General features: G+C 42.6%; 1 protein-coding gene across 2 annotated transcripts in view; it reads left to right on the top strand.

Annotated features, from left to right (window-relative positions):
* The first annotated feature begins 7,954 nt into the window (after nt 1–7,954).
* The window catches only part of KLF7 (KLF transcription factor 7), a 295,552-nt gene continuing 285,812 nt past the window's right edge, over nt 7,955–17,694 (top strand). Inside the window, exon 1 of one of the 2 annotated variants that reach the window (XM_047773340.1) lies at nt 7,955–8,061. The gene's annotated coding sequence lies outside the window, so the exon portion shown is untranslated. The remainder of the gene's footprint in view (nt 8,062–17,694) is intronic. The other variant, XM_047773341.1, reaches the window with a different exon arrangement.

The raw sequence follows: 17,694 nt of genomic DNA, 5'->3' as shown, positions 1-17,694 counted from the left end.
CTCCTTCCCCCAACACAATTGTGTCTCTCCCACACCCCGCCTCCAAGGCTCCGAAGAAGACAGAGTCCTCAGTGTGGTAGCTGGGCTGTGAGGCATGTCCTGGATCCCTCTCCTTCTCCACTTTGCTCTTTCACTCCACGTCTCCACTCAGAAGCCTGCTGCTTCCACACTCCTCAGAGCTGGGCTGGCAAGCTGGTGAAGGTTTCTAACTCGGCAGAGCCTGGTCTAAACGGTGCCAGTGTTCTTTCTGTGGCACATACCTCATTGCTGGGTTTCTCTCAAGAGCAGTTTTGTGGGATTTCGTCCTGATCTGGGAATATATTCTCCAGCTGACCTCCTTGATGTCCTCTCAGGTCTTTGCTCTGGCTCTATACCCCACTGAGCTTTCTTTCACTGGGGTCCCAGGGCCTGGCACGCAGAGCCCTTTCAAGATGGGGCCAGCCTGTCTGCCCTCTGGGTTAATCACGTGATCCAGAGCGCCTTTATCCCGTTGAGGCTGGGAGAAGGGCAGCTTGCTCACTCTGGTGCCAGTTTGTTTATTTTCCAGGGATAGCTGCTATCTTGGAGGATGGTCCAGACATTCTCTCAGAAATTCTTTCTAGTCCATTCTCTATGATCAGTCAGTCTCAGGCTAAGGCGCTGGTATGTCAGAATGCAAGAGGTGGTGTTGAAGCCCCTTTCTGTTGGCTGGGTGTTTTGCATGGGGAGAGGGGAGGCAGAGCACACCATTTTCCTTCTCCATGGCAGAGGGACTGGAAAATCCACTCCTGATAAATTTCTCTAAAAGAATATATTTCCTTTTTTGTTTGTTTGTTTGTTTTCCACAAGGCCATGAGGGATGGGCCAGAGTTCCCAGGTAGTTTTGACCACTTCTAAGCCAGTCCTGTAGGTAGAGACTTTGGAATAGGAAGCGTGTAGCTCCTTGTTCTCAGCTCCGGTTCATCAGATGAAATTCCAATTAACATTATGTTGTGATACAAAAAAACAGTTTGTGACATTAAAGGTTTTATGTTCCTCTAATGAAAAATAAAGCATGAATGTGCATTCTTTCGTGTTTATTCCAGATTCTTCAATAGGGTTCTTATAGATGAAGCAAGGCAATTTGAAAGCTTAGGTACTTGCTATCTTAGGCTAAGATAACACTGTTATTACCAAATTCAATGCATATGATTAAAGAAACAGGAATTAGATAAAGATTAGAGTGTACATTTGTTGAATGGTATTTGAACTTCATATTCTTTGATTCCTCTTTCAGTTGAACCGTCATTAATTTTCACTCAGATATTATTTGGTTGAGAAAACCTACTGTAGAGTGAAACTTATTGTCTATGATTCTTGGCTTTAGAGAATGTAGTTTCTGATGTGGTTTCGTGATGTCTTAATGCTGAGAAATGGATTCACAGCAGTGGATTTCAAGTCAGGTAAACTGCTTAGCTTCATGACCTTGGACAAAACATTTTTATGGGACTGAGTTGTACTATTTTTGTTTTTATTTTTTACTTATTTTTCTTTTTATGGCCTGCACCTGCAGCATATGGAAGTTCCAACGCCAGGGACTGAATCCAAACTGCAGCTTCGGCAATGCTAGATCCATAACCCACTGCACTGGGCTGGGGATTGAACCCGTACCTCCACAGCGACCCGCTGAAATCAGATTTTTAATTCACTGTGCCGTGGTGGGAACTCTGCATATAGCCTTTAATTTTATTACTTAATTTTGCTATACTTTCAATAATGGAAAGTTTAATGGTCAGTGGCTTTAAGTAAATAATCTATTACTAGCATTTTCCCATTGCTGGTTGTAAAACAAGTTAGTTTCCTTTAGACTATATACTATAAATAAATAATTGATTTATTTATTTTGTATAACTTCTAAATACTACTATATAGATTTGCTTTTCTCATCTGGACAACAGGTATAATGACACAGCCAAAATAAACCTCAGCATGTCTCCTGCAAACATGCTCCTTATGCTTTCCTGCCAGAGGATGTGACACCAGATCACAAGAAAGGCATCTCCTATGACTCTTCTTTCCCTCAACTTGACATCCAATCAGTTAGAAAATGCTTGGCTCCGAGTTCCCACTGTGGCTCATCAGGTAACAAACACGACTCATATCCATGAGGATGAGGGTTTGATCCCTGGTCCTGCTCAGTGGCTTAAGGATCTGTTGTTGCCATGAGGTGTGGTGTGGGTGGCAGATGTGGTTTGGATCCCATGTTGCTGTGGCTGTGGTGTATGCCGGCAGCTACTGCATCAATTTGACTCATACATAGCCTGGGACCCTCCACCATATGCAGCAGGTGTGGCCCTAAAAAGACAAGAAAGAAAGAGAGAGGGAGGGAGGGAGGAAGGAAGGAAGGAAGGAAGAAAAGAAAGAAGGAGAAAGAAAGAAAGAGAGAGAGAAAGAAAGAAAGAAAGAAAGAAAGAAAGAAAGAAAGAAAGAAAGAAAGAAAGAAAGAAAGAGAGAAAGAGAGAAAGAAAAGAAGGAAGGGCGAAAGAAAGGAAGAAAGTACTTGGCTCAACTCCAGAGAGAGACACAGATTTATTCCTTCCCCTCCACCTATGCTGTTACCACCTATTCTATTAATTCTTGCCCAAATTAAGCAGCCACAGTGGTCTTTAAACAGGTCACTTCTGCCCTCTCTAAAACTTCCCAGCGGCATGTGTTTGCAGTTAGAATAAAACCCAAGTTCCTTATCATGGTGTATTAGTTAAGATGATACTAGCTGTGGTGAGAAATAGAACTCATACTATCAGTGGCTTAACACATGACCTGCCTCATGTAACAGGTCAGTGCAGGTGATCCTGGTTGGGAGCAGTTTTCCTTCCACGTGTGATTCAGGAACTCAGATTTCTATATTGTGGTCCTTTTATTTGCTATCTGCCTCAGAGTTGATAAGGGAGTGTGGCTGGAGAAGGCATACCACTTCTTAGCTGGTGGCACCAATGTGGCTGCATCACACTGTTCACATGGTCATATGGCCCCTAGAAGCTCTGGGGCTGGGTCTCTGGCAGGGTGACACTTCCCAGGCACCACTCTTCATTCTGGAAAGGGAAGCATGAATCTTTTGGGGGACAGCTGGCTGCCCTGCCACACATAGTCTTTAAAGCCCCCCCCCCCCAAATTTCCCCTCCCACTTCTCCTGCCTCTCTCATACACTGTCCCAGTGTTCTAGCCATATTGGCCTTCTCTTCTCATCTTAAGCTCAACCTTACCTTAGGACTTTTGTGTCCTCTTCCTTAAGCCTGGAAAGTTTTACCCCCACACATGCTCCTGGGTAGTTCTCTTTAACTCTCAAGTCTCTGTTCAAATGCCACCTCCTCAGGAGTCCCTGCCCAACTACCGACATAGTCCTCAACCAAGTCACCAGGTTTAGCTGTCTCCAAGCATGAATCAGCTATCTGGAATGATCTATGTTTGATTACTTAGTTATTGTTCATTCTTCTCCCAACTCTTCCTCCTTTGGCCCCACTTCCCACCCTTACTCTGTGGAAACTCCACACCTGATTATCTTGCTCACTGCTGTATGTATTTCCAGCACATGAAAGCTGAAGGGCACATTTAAGTCACTTATTGAATGCATGAACAGAATCTTTTAGATCTGAGGGCTTCAAAATCCATAAAGAAGAGTTGATATGGGAAGGCTGGCATCATTCCACATTTTCAATCACTAGGATACAACCAATTCAACCAATAAAATCAATCATCTCTGTTGCATTAAATCCTCATTCTGCAATCCGGGAAGAATCTGGTAGAATATGTTAATCCAACCAACAAATCTAGATCCTACTAGAAATCCATTTCCTTCCTTCCTTCCTTCCTTCCTTCTTTCTTTCCTCCTTTCTTTTTCTTTCTTTTCTTTCTTTCTTTCCTTTTTGTCTGCACCCCCAGCTTATGGAAGTTTCCAGGTTAGGGGTTGAATCGGAGCTACAGCTGCCAGCCTACACCACAGTCACAGCAACAGCAACCCGGGATCTGAGCTGTGTCTGCAACCTATACCGCAGCTCCACGGCAACACCTGATGCTTGACTCACTGAGCGAGGTCAGGGATCAAACCCATATCCTCATGGGTCCTAGCTGGTTCCGTTACCACTGAGCCACAGTGGGAACTCCTAGAAATCCATTTTAACAAGTTTTAAAAAACTGTACTTACGTCTCTTAGAATTTTTAAAGCAATCTTTTTCTGACTAAATATGAATATGCATTATAGGTGGTATACTTTGTTGTGAGTAGTTCTTATTGCTACTAATAATATCACTGAGGAATACAAATGCACCAACACAAAACAATTTTAATGGCTGCTCCACCAGCCAATTTCAAAGCTGCTATTGGAAACTGAGACTTTCAAGTTTTGTGTGTACTCAGAATTTTAGAACGACTATTTAATTCCTCTTCTCTATTATTTACAGAGTGGAAATTCAAAGCCCTTTTGAATTCTCTTTGATGAAATTACCTACACAAATATAGAGTTTTATGAAGATGTACTTTACGAGAGGCAGCATGAGAGGGTAGAAAACATATTTATTTCAAAGCCAAAAGCCTGAGTTTGAATATTTTGGGTTTGCCATTTGCCAATTGTGTGACCTTGTGTACATTAATTTTTCTGTGCCTCAGCCTGTAAAAAAAAAGAGTAATAATGTCTGTCTCACCATGCTTTCGTGAGATTGATCACTGATTAATCCAATGCCAGCACTTAGTAGGTGTCCAAGAATGTTAGCTTTTCTTCCTTTATAGTATATAAGTATTTCTTTACTCAACTTATTAGCTCAAAGTTCTTTAGAAGACAAAGCCTGGTAGGGCAATTGTTCAAAAAATATGGAACACTTTTACACAAAATTTTTCACACGCACTCCCAGGGTCAGGTTAGAAATGTTGAAGTTGGGAGTTCCCGTCGTGGCGCAGCAGAAATCAATCTGACTAGGAACCATGAGGTTGCGGGTTCGATCCCTGGCCTTGCTCTGTGGGTTAAGGATCTGGCGTTGCTATGAGCTGTGGTGTAGGTTGCAGACATGGCTCGGATCCTGCGTTTCTGTGGCTGTGGCATAGGCTGGTGGCTAGAGCTCCGATTAGACCTCTAGCCCGGGAGCCTCCACATGCCATGGGTATGGCCCTAAAAAGACCAAAAAAAAAATAATAATAAAAAAAAATAATAAAAAAAAACAAACCAAGAAATGTTGAAGTCACCTTTTTTGCTCTTGATCACATATTTAACAAGTTATAAGTAAAGCTGATTCTACTTCTCAGCTATCCCTGGAGGCTATCCACTCCTCCCTGGATACTTCATCTCTGACTTTCTCAGTAAGATCTCTCCCAACTGTTCTTTATAGCCCCTTTCTTTTCCTCTTCTTTTTACAGTCCGCACCTGCAGCATATGGAAGTTCCCAAGCTAGGAGCTGAACTGGAGCTTCAGCTGAGGCCCATGCCACAGCCACAGCCACACTGGACCTCAGCCACGTCTGCAGCCTATGCCACAGCTTGTGGCAATGCAGGATCCTTAACCCACTGAGCAAGGCCAGGGATGGAACCTGCATCCTCACAGACACTATGTCCAGGTCCTAACCCCCTGAGCCACAATGGGAACTCCCTTTCTCTTTCAAATGTATGTATCTTTACACTGTGTCAGAATCATTTTCCTGAAGCAGAGATATAATCATGTTACTTTTCTTCTTTAAGTATCTGGGATGGTTAACTTTATGTGTCAACATGACTGGGCCACGGGTTACCCAGCTGTTTGGTTAAACATTATTCTAGGTGTGTCTGTGAGGGTGTCTCTGGAAGACACTGGCACTTGATTGGTGGATTGGTAGTAAAGTAGATGCCCTCCCCAGCATGGGTGAGCATCGTCCTATCCACTGAGGGCCTGCAGAGAACAAAAAGGAGGGGGAAGGGAAACGTTCCCTGTCTCTACCTGACTGTTGAGCTGGGACCTTGGTCTTCTCTTGCCCTAGAACTGAGATCTACACCCAATTAGCTCTAATTCTCAGGGCTTTGGACTTGGACAGGAATTACAGCATTGACTTTCCTGGGACCCCGGCTTACAGATGGCAGACAGGTGGGCTTTAGCTTCTGTAATCGTGTGAGTTGCTTCCTTTTATAATAAGTCTCTTTATAATCAAATTGGTTCTGTTTCTCTGGAGAACTCTAATAGAGCCCCCAAGCCTTCACTTGCCTCTAGGTTAACATTTGTTGGTACAAATGCTTGGTATGATTTATTGTTAAACAGCCTTACTACCCAATGTTTCTTCCTTTCTGTCCTCATTCACTCTACCTTTTTGATATCATGGCCTTTCCATCATTGCCCAAACACTCAGTCTCCTGCAAGTCTTTCTTCCTTGAAAAGCAGTTTTCTTGGTTTAGGATATCCTACCCTCTCTTCTCTACCCCAAGAACACTTACTCATCCTTCAGGACCCAGGTCACATGTTACTTCTTTGGATCTATTGACTCTGTAGCATTGGTGAGAGTCCAGTGGGTGCATCTACTGCTGGAGTATAGCCTTGTCTGGTGGATCTTAAGGATTGGAGGGGGGGGTTAGGTGGTCCTTTCTATGGACAGCTCAGTAATGATAAAATCCAAAGTATTGTTAAATTTGTTTAATTATGTTACTCAGTAAGGTAATTCATGTTTAAAATTTGGAACCTGAAGTCAAACAAAAGTATATGGTACTGAAAAAATGCTATAAGAAACCACATTTTACAATAAGAGGTCTACAAACTCAGTCAAGGAAAAAGAATATAAACCAACTTCAAAAGCAACTTACTCAACATAAAAATTTGATCACAGGTACAACATTAAAATCAGATACTGCTGTGTGTGCTAATTATAAAGGATATGAAATTTTAGCTTGCAATGAAAACCTCTAGTCAAAGGGAAATAAAAGAATAATGCTTAAGTTGGTGCTATTGCATTTCCCAATAATAAAACTATAGCATCTTTTACAAATGTGGTCTGCACACTTTAAATAAGTTAGTTATTAGTTAAACTGCATGTGGAGAATGTTGCTTTAGTCAGTCCTTCAGGAATTAGCACACATTTTCATAATGGTTTCCATGCTCTGGGTACTGTACTAGGGTGGCCTTGTGAGGATTATAAAGAAGTAAAGGAGGGGGTTCTTGTCCTCAAGGGGCTTTCATTCTGTTCTCTTGCTCGGCTTTGCTCCATCTCTGATTTTGTTTCTAACCCTGTGGTCAGGACTAATGAGCACTGCCTGTGTCTTTCCCATTCTCCTGTGGTGCAGCCTCAGCCATCAAGTCTTGCACTCCAGTTAGGACCCCCCGGCTCTGCATCTGTTCCTCTTCCAAAGGAGGCATCTTGAACTGGTTAACGTAACCCCCATCTTGCCCCAGAGGTCCCACCACAGTTTATAAGCATTCGAACCCCTCATATACATTTAGTTATGTTCCCTCTGTCCCTCTGACTCTTTCTCTGGATACTATCATTTCTGGATCCGAATCCTAGGGCTAGTTCTTTACATTTAGAATGCTTTTTGTTTTCTTTTTCTTTTCAAAAATGTTTATTTTTTTAAAACTTTTTATTCCAGAGTTCCCGTGGTGGTGCAGTGGTTAACAAATCCGACTAGGAACCATGAGGTTGTGGGTTCAAATCCCCGGCCTTGCTCAGTGGGTTAAGGATCCGGCGTTGCTGTGAGCTGTGGTGGAGGTTGCAGACTTGGCTCGGATCCTGAGTTGCTGTGGCTCTGGTGTAGGCCAGCAGCTACAGCTTCTATTGGACCCCTAGCCTGGGAACCTCCATATGCCACAGGAGCGGCCCTAGAAAAGGCAAAAAAAAAAAAAGGATAAAACTTTTTATTCCTTTTTTATGTGCTATGCAGTAGGACCTTGTTGTTTATCCATTCTAAATGTAATAGTTTGCATCTACTAACCTCAAACTCCCAGTCCATGCCATTCCTTCCCCCTCCCCCTTGGCAACCACAAGTCTGTCTTCTTCTTTTTCCAGAAGACTCTTGAAGTCCAGAATGACCCAGGGGAGATGTTATGTTACAACTTGAGCTCTTTCACTAACGTCTTATCAGGAGAGATGAAGAATGAAACTAAGGGTAGGTGGACGGAGTGATTTGAAGAACCTGTAGTGGGGTGAGGACTCCTGAAGAGCCCCTCACAGGAGAGGTGGGAGGGAGGGTTAATGATATGCTCTCCCGTCTAGTTTCCTCTAACAACTGGACCTGAGTAATTAAAATGGCTTTTCGATTCAGGGTCTAGTTTCATGAACTCTGCTGCTAGACATTTCTTTCTAGTGAATATTTATTATCCCAACTGTAATCCTTCATTTAACATAATATAAAAATTGTAGAAAAAGAGAGTAATTAGTAATAAATCATCATCTCATCCATTAGCTGCAAATAATGCCACTTTGTCAAAGTCATAATCATCAAGCAGTCAGCTAGAGGTGATTATGGGTGCTACCCCAACTGGAATCAGTCCAAAAACAAACCACAGCTCCCGTTTATTATCCTAATTATGCCTTAATATGATGCTGTCTTTTTCTCCCATAAACTTGATAACAATAAAAGAGTAACAATGAAAATTGACAGGATAAATGAACAAGAAAGGTAGCCTGAGAAACTTCCCAACGCTGCCACCCACCAACCTCTCTAATTTCTAATGCTGAAAAGGCTGTAAGACTGAGGAGGGAGCGGAACAGAATGGGGAACTCTTAGAATATTGGATACCTGACTCTATGGGATAGTCTTTTATCCCTTAGTCCATTAATCTAATTAGAATAAGGCAGTCCTCCCTTCACACAATAACACGATCACTGAAATGTGTGCATGTCAGAAGCGTGTCATTGTTTTACATGGTTCACTGATACCAGAGATTGTTACCATGGAATTGCCCAGAAGAGAGGACATGGCTTCAATATGCACATGATTGAGTTAGCGTGACATCATGCAAGGCGAGAACTGCCTGCAGTGTGTTGTAAACAAATCTTTGTGGGATTTGTTGTCTTTTTAGGGCCGCACCCACGGCATATGGACGTTCCCAGGCTAGGGGTCCAATCGGAGCTATAGCTGCCAGACTACACCAGAGCCACAGCAACACCAGATCCGAGCCGTGTCTGCCACCTACACCACAGCTCATGGCAACGCCGTATTCTTAACCCACTGAGCGAGGCCAGGGATCGAACTCGCAGCCTCATGGTTCCTGGTTGGATTCAGTTTCTACCGTGCCATGATGGGAACTCCAATAAATCTTTGTTAACTTGAGACGGTTTGAGAGTGATGGAGCTGATGAAAAAAATGAATGCAGAATAGTTAAATGACCTCTCCATGATGTCCTAACCTAAACCTAGGATGAAAGGTTGTATCATTTGGGTTAGTGAATCCATGGCGGGAAGATGTGCTTCTGTGCTGGAGGAGGTGAGTGAAGGGTAGAGTAGGGGCTAAAAGACCTGGCCTAAAGATCAGAGTTGGGTGGAGAAAACAGGTTGAAGATCAGAGAATGAATGCTGGGTTTGATGATGGATATGGCTATGGGAAGCCCAGCTCAGGAAACTTAGTACATTCTGCAGAACCAGGGGAAGGCCAGTCAAGGACCTGTGTGGAGAAAGGCTAGGGAATCAGTTGCCTAGGTGACTGTTAATGTTAGGATTTCTGACCTTTTGTGGAACCTCCTTAGAGAATTTGCCCTGTTTAAATGAACACCTCACCTGTTCCCGTTGGCCAAAAACTCAACTTTTTGGTTTAAATTAGTCTGGATAGGAGTTCCCGTCATGGCGCAGTGGTTAACGAATCCGACTAGGAACCATGAGGCTGCGGGTTTGGTCCCTGCCCTTGCTCAGTGGGTTAACGATCCGGCATTGCCATGAGCTGTGGTGTAGGTTGCAGACGCGGCTCGGATCCTGCGTTGCTGTGGCTCTGGCGTAGGCCGGTGGCTACAGCTCCGATTAGACCCCTAGCCTGGGAACCTCCATATGCCGCGGGAGCGGCCCAAGAAATAGCAAAAAAAAAAAAAAATAGTCTGGATAGGTTTCTAACACTCACAATTAATCCTAATATATGATAGGAATCTAAAACATTTAGGATGGATAGAGCGAGGACTAATAAGACCTTGATTGGAGGAAAAGATGGTTAGATGAACAAAAAAAATCACCACGACTCCTCCCTGCTATTCCAAGGGCTGAGTCTGGGGCAGTGGCTTGTGGTCAGAAAGTTCTCAAAAACTTTTAGTGATTGGAAATAGTTTTTAGTGCTCCAAGTTTATACCCCATTGGGAGATTTACTTATGATGAGCCTCAACTGTACATGATTGATGCCCTGCAATTCAAAGATCTTACCAAACAAAATCGACCATTTTCTAGTCCTAGTCTTTTTTTTTTTTCTTTTTGTATTTTGCCATTTCTTGGGCTGCTCCTGCAGAGATTCCCAGGCCAGGGGTCCAATCGGACCTGTAGCTGCCGGCCTACGCCACAGCAACACGGGATCCGAGCCACATCTATGACCTACACCACAGCTCACAGCAACGCTGGATTCTCAACTCACTGAGTGAGGCCAGGGATCGAACCCACAACCTCATGGTTCCTAGTTGGATTTGTTAACCACTGAGCCAGGACAGAAACTCCTTTAGTCCTATTCTTAAGCTTCACCTCCAGCTGTTTGCTACCTCACTTCCTATGTAGCAGTCAACCTCCAACTTAATTTCTTTCAATTCCTTTAACGGACCATGTCATTCATAGCCCCTGTGCTTCCCACACAATCTTGCTGAAGCCCTGCTTCTTACCTTCTCCACCTACTGGTCTCCTAGGTGTCCTTCTAGACACCTCTTTTTATTTTTATTTAATTAATTAGTTTATTTATTTATTTATTTTTGCTTTTTAGGGCTGCACCTGCAGCATATGGAAGTTCCCAAGCTGGGAGTCAAATTGGAGCTGCAGCCACCAGCCTATGCCACAGCCCAGCAATTCGGGATTCGAGCTGCATCTGCAACCTACACCACAGCTCACGGCGATGACGGATCCTTAACCCCCCAAGGGAGGCCAGGAATCAGAACCGGTGTCCTCATGGATAATCGTCGGGTTCATAACACATCTCTTTTTAAATCAGCCTTCCCTAAATCCTATAAGCAGAGTAAATCTCTTCATCCTTTTCCTGTCCTTTCCTACTTGATTTTATGTCTTTCTAACAGACTCATAGTTCCTTTAAGGCAGAGAGTAGGCCTTAATCATCTTTATTTCTTCAATGTGAACAGAGTTCATGAACCATATTATATGCTCAATAAACATTTACTGACCCAACTTAATGACTCCCTCTCAAACTGGAATACAGACGGAGGCGATGGTGGATGAATGGTGTAAGTGCCCTGATGTAGGCTTGCCGAGGAAGGTATACCTTTAGTGAACAGGGGTGGAAAATAATGCTGACTAAAGAGGCATGGTTGCTTTGAGGATTGTATCTCCTCTCTCCCTAATTTTTACCTATTCCAGGTTATGGAACGAGAAAGCCATCAGGTCAAAGCCAGAAGAACCTGGGCTGAAGGAGCCTTCCCGTTGAGGGCTGCTTTGGAGATGAGCCATCTAATCATGTAGATACATAGGCCAGGATTTGAAGGATATTAGATTTTGCTGATGCCTGTCACGCTGCAATGTCCGAATCTGATTCTCTAGTCAACTTCTGAGTGTCGTTACCACATTATCAGCTGCCTAATGGACATTGTCAACTTGGATGTTTCTGGAACTTTAAAGTTACTGAGTGTAAAACTAACTCATCCTCCTATCCCTGTTCCTTCTCCAGCCTTGTTAAGGTACCATCATTCTCTCCTTCACCAGCCTCACATGTTGGAATTTTCTCCTCATAGTAACTGATAAGCCTGAATTTCCTCTACTCTTCCCTTATATCTTTTAAATCATTCTCCCTTACTAGTTTCACTGTCATCATCCTCCTTCAGCCTCGGACTATTGAAATCATCCTGAAGTCTCTTGACCTTAAGACATTTCACTCCAAAATCTGTCCTATATGCCCCCACGACTGAATTAGTCTTCCCTTTTTTTTTTGTCTTTTTTTTTTGTTGTTATTGTTGTTGTTGCTATTTCTTGGGCCGCTCCCGCGGCATATGGAGGTTCCCAGGCTAGGGGTTGAATCGGAGCTGTAGCCCCTGGCCTACGCCAGAGCCACAGCAACGCGGGATCCGAGCCACGTCTGCATCCTACACCATAGCTGACGGCAACGCCGGATCCTTAACCCACTGAGCAAGGGCAGAGACCGAACCCACAACCTCATGGTTCCTAGTCGGATTCGTTAACCACTGCGCCATGACGGGAACTCCAGTCTTCCCTTCTTATCCTGCTAGTCTCCTGATAAAAACATTCAGAAGCACACAGCACAGTGCCATACAAAAGCCCATAAGTTGATTAAAATTACGAACTTTGGAGTTCCTGTCGTGGCTCAGCGGTTAACAAACCTGACTAGCATCCATGAGGACTTGGGTTTGATCCCTGGCCTCATTTAGTGGGTTAAGGATCCTGTGTTGCCATGAGCTGTGGTGTAGGTCGCAGATGTGGCTCGGATCTGGTGTTGCTGTGGCTCTGCTGTAGGCCAGCCGCTTTAGCTCCAATTGGACTCCTGGCCTGGGAACCTCCTTATGTTGAAGGTGTGGCCTTAAAAAGACAAAAAAGACAAGAAAAATTTGAGAACTTCATTGCAACTGGGAATACTGACCATAAGATTAGACATTTGAATTACTGTAATACCTTTATTATTATAAGCAAAAAATTATTTTATAGATTGCTAGATGCTTTGCATTGTTTAAAACCTTTTTCCTGTATTATTTTACTAGGTGTGCTAAAGAGAAAAATAGAAATCATTCGTGTTTAATGGAGCAAATGAGATACTTAAAGAGCAATTTTTTCATTTATCTTTCTACATATATTTCTTAGGTATTTACTATGTGCATGGTAATGAGCTCTTGGATGTGTCAGGGAGAGAAGAATTGAATGAGGGGAGATAGAAGAGAATGGGATCCTATTTTGGACTGAATGCTTGTGTCCCACCGCTCGTCCACCCAAATTCACATGTTGAAATCCTAACTCCCAGTGTGATGGTATTAGGAGGTGGGGCATTTGGCAGGTAATTAGGCCATGAGTGTGGAGGCTTCGTTAATGGGATTAGTATCCTGATGAGATGAGATGCTAAAGAGCTTGTTCTGTCTGCTCTCTGCCACATGGGAAGATGGCCACCTACACGCCAGTCAGTGGGCCTTCATCAGACATTGGTTACTGTATATGTATACACACACACAGATCTGTGAATATATATATATATATCTGAAATATGTGTGTGTATATGTACATATATATATATATATACATATATATGTATAAAACCTCCATATTTCTTGTTGGTTTTGTGTATTTGGTAGAATCTTGACTGATATATTCCTCCCTTGTTATGAGTACCTTTTTCAATAGAAATGTTTGGAGGATATTAAGGAATAGCTTCTCTTTCTTTTTGTTTCTCAAATTACTGCAGGGGGGGAAAACCTAAGATTTGTCTCTAGCTTTGGTCTGCCCAGCATGCTTTTCCCTTTCTTTCTTTTTTCTTTCTTTCTTTCTTTCTTTCTTTCTTTCTTTCTTTCTTTCTTTCTTTCTTTCTTTCTTTCTTTCTTTCTTTCTTTCTTTCTTTTTTTCTTTCTTCTTTCTTTCTTTCTTTCTTCTTTCTTTCTTTCTTTCTTTTTCTCTCTCTCTTCTTTCTTTTCTTTCTCTTTCTTTCTCTTTCTGTCTTTCTTTCCTTCTCTCTTTCTTTCGTTCCTCCTTCCTTCCTTCCTTCCTTCCTTCCTGTCTTCCTGTCTTCCTATCTTTCTTTCTTGGCCATCCCTATGTGGAAGTTCTTGGGCCAGGGATCGAACCTGAGCCACAGCAGTGACAATGCCCAACTCCCAACTGCTAGGCAACAGGGAAACTCCTCCCTTTTTCTAGTAACAGAATTTGTCTTTTTTTTTTTTTTTTTTTTCAGAATTTCTGTCTTATGGGGAACCTCATCTCTGTACTGTGAATGCGTACTTTCACTTTAGGGGTTGGCATTTGGCCCAGCCTAGCCAATCAGAATAATGCATCGCACTGGCCACAGAGATTGGATTAGGGATGGGCATGTGACTCAAGATGGACCGTTAACATTCCCCTTGTGACTTTTGCATCAACTCTTGGGAAGCTGGTAGTTTATTATGAAATTTGATAGCTGTAAGGGCAATGCAAGGTTAGAGGTGTGGGTGAGACCATCTCTTCTCCTTGTTATAGAGCCTGATAAGAATAATGTCAACAAAGAGGAAAAGAGGCTGGTTCCTGATGTCATCTTTTCAACCCCTGGATGGAGTTGTGTGCCCTAAATCGCTCAGTTACATGTCCCAGGAAAATCACTCCCACCTCTTCTTTCCTTTGTCCTGTTTAAGATGGTTTGTCCTATATTTTCTGACACTTCCAACTGAGTTTTGACGAAGAAAAATTTCATAGGAACCCAGTGAAGAGGTATTGAAGGGTAAGATTATAGAGGGGGCTGAAACAAAGCAAAAACTATTGTGTCTGGAGATGTAAGGAAGACATGACTGCAAGAAACACAGAGCAATGAAATAATTCCTCAGTAGCATGTCATTTTCGCTACCAGTTGAGGTGGTCAGATTATAAGAAAGCAGCTTTTCAGAGCTTCCATCATGATTTAAAGACTATATGCAGGAAAATTTAAATAATTAAAAAATTTAAAACAAAATAACTTTACATGTAAATAATTTAATTGAATAGCATGAATTATTCTTAGGCCTGCACCCTATAATAAATCACCTAGTTAATTAAAAAATTCTGTTATTCAAGATATTAATGAAATACATCATCAATTCTTGGTCAGGTTGGCCATTCTCATTTTAGATACTAGGCAGTCCCAATAGCCATTTCTTTAACACAGACTTGATTGGCAAAAAGTTATTCCTTTTTTGACTAGTGAAAGAAGAAGCTCTGAACTAGTATGGCAGATGGGTAAGTGAATTAGCATTTACTGCCTGACAGTGCCATAGTACTCTTTTAGAGGTAGGTAAAAGGCAATTTAGAGCAAAGAGCAGAGATAGCTAGATCCAGATGGGTATGTCGAAGGACTCCTGGGGGATAAACTTGAACTGATACTGGAGGAAGAGGAAGAGTTACTAGATGATGGAGGGGCATCATAAACACTGCAGCAGGGGAGACACTAAGCAGCTCAGGATGTGGAAATGGAACACACATGTCGGGGAGGTGGGAGGTGGTGGTAGAAAGGTAGGCAAGGCCCAACTACTAGGGACTTCGGGTGCGAAGCTTCAGAGTTTGAACTCCGGCTGCAATTTATGGGGTACCACTGAAGGACTTTTAAACAGAACAGTGACCATTTATTTAACTCTCCCAAGACATGTATTTTTTTTAAAGCAATAACCACATTTGGGGCTAGTCAAAATTGCATGACAATTAAGGAAATGAGCAATTACTCATATCTGTAGGGTGTTATAGGGAAAACCTTGACTATCTATGAGACTCTGATCAATAGGACTTCCAAGAAGTGACTGGGTCATTGTTCACCTGGGGCTGAACCAAAGGCCTTGGGCAGAAAGACAGCACTTTCAGAGGAGACTTTGTACCAGAGGGCGGGTACTGATTCAAATTCATATGTGTTGAGTCCCAGCTGGGGCCTTGACATTGATCTTCTGTAATCCTAGATCTAAAATAATTCAGAAATACAGAACTTAGGAATGAAAGCAAAAATAAGGGTGGGAAAGAAAGGGGGAAATACAGAAAAGAACTAGCCTTACCTTAGTGAGAAATTCCCAGCAGGGAATTCTTTTAAATAACATGTATTCTGTTATATTCCATTAATTTAAAAAGGAGGACCACTAGAAATGACTTATCTGAGTAACCCAAAAGATTCGGGTCAGCTAGTCAACTAATGGGACCCAGGTCACCTTTTACATGAATGATGCATGAGTAGATGATAGATACAAAGAGCTTTGCTAAGTCTGCTAATGTTTAGCATCTAAGAAATTGAAGGGTTTCAGTCAAATGAATAGAGATTCTTTCGGTATAGTGATTTCCTCTGTTTTGGAAGATTAAGTAGTGTATCCTTTTGATAACGTTTATTTTCCTGCTTTGACAAAGAGAAAAATTAAAGAAAAAGAAAGGGTGGTGTGTCCACATATTAGAAAGATGGGGGATTTATAGAACTGCACTGTTTTACTGTTTCTGAACGACCCTTTTTTAATGGAAAAGAGACCTGTGACCTTATTTGCATTTCAAATATTCCTGGAGTGGAATAGTGAAGATCAATGAATTGATTGTCAGAGAAACAGCATGAGTGACAAATTTTTTAGTAAAGAGAAAAAGGAATACAAAGGAGGAGGATAGGAAGGTCTTCCTGATTCAAAAGCAACGGGACAAAAAAAGTCTCAGTTCTATTCTTGGTCTCATTTTTCTCAAATTTGAATAATCTGTGAGGATAAGAAGAAAAATGCTGACCTGAAAAATGTAGTTAAATATTTTCTCAGTGCATAATTATGTGACGCTTGAATATGGCCTAACAAGTATTGGGGGGTGGGTTGCATTTACCTTGTTACAGGTTTTCCCTATAACACCCTACAGATATGAGTAATTGCTCATTTCTTTATTTGCCATGCAATTCCTTGTCTGGGAGATATTTGGAAAGGCAACACAATGAAATAGAAGATGGGTTGTATTGGGAAGCTGGAAAGCCATCTTGCCAGAAACCCAGTCCTTTACTATTCAAGGCCAGAGGGTGGTGTCGACTGAAAAAAAAAAAAAAAGCACAACCTGAAAGTTGAGAGTTTTATTTGGGGCAAAACTAGGGCTTAAGCCCAGGAGAAGGCATCTCAGGTAGCCCTGAGAAACCACTCCAAGGAGGTGAAGGGGCAGCTAGGACTTACAGGAGTTTTTGCAACAAAAGGCAGGTAGCAGGAACAAAAGAGGTCTGGGCTTGCTGATATCATTCCTTTGATATGCACCTCCACTATCAGAGCCAGTATCCTGAGTTTTCACAGGCCTTGGAGGTGGCTCTCCCCCCCCCCCCCCGCCCCCCCGGGCTGTGACATCCTTTGTTTTGTCCACCTAACTACAGCCTGGGTAGGTGGTATTTCAGAGCTTTCTGAAAGAGGCAGATAGAAAGAGGCAGGGGGAAATAATATCAGCATATATAAAGGTGAGGGGGGAGTACCTGTAGTCAGGCACACATTTTACAAAAGGTTGTTTCTAGTCTCGTGAAGGTTACTACTAGTCACAAGGAGCAGACATCACCATGAAGGATTTTAGTGTTTTTCTAGATATGAAGAGATACAAGAATTGGGCACATAAAATCTCCTAAAAAGATCTGTCTGGAGACCTGTTCATCCAAGTTTTCCCATCTTGGGGAAATGGCTCGGATGGTCAGTGTCAGAAAATGAGACGCATGAACAGGGGGAGATCTTGACAAGGCTCTTTACTTCTGCAGAAGGGTGCTAGTGCTCAAAAAGCGAGCACAAAGAAGAAAAGACCCTCCCTATTGATCCCTAAAGCAGGCGATGTACCTGTCCCCTTTCCATCGGTCAGGTCAGGGTGCACATTCTTCTCCGGTGGCTAATTTGAAACAAATGGTTACTGGGGGAAGAGGGGAAGAAGAGGGGGGTCTCAGGAGGGCGTTTCAGCAGAAACCAGAGCAAAATGGAGTCACCAAGATTTCCTT

The sequence above is a fragment of the Phacochoerus africanus genome, chromosome 3 (assembly GCF_016906955.1).
Source record: "Phacochoerus africanus isolate WHEZ1 chromosome 3, ROS_Pafr_v1, whole genome shotgun sequence".
NCBI lineage: Eukaryota > Metazoa > Chordata > Mammalia > Artiodactyla > Suidae > Phacochoerus > Phacochoerus africanus.
Note: the sequence above shows the minus strand (reverse complement) of the source record. Positions and strands in the feature narration are given on the sequence as shown.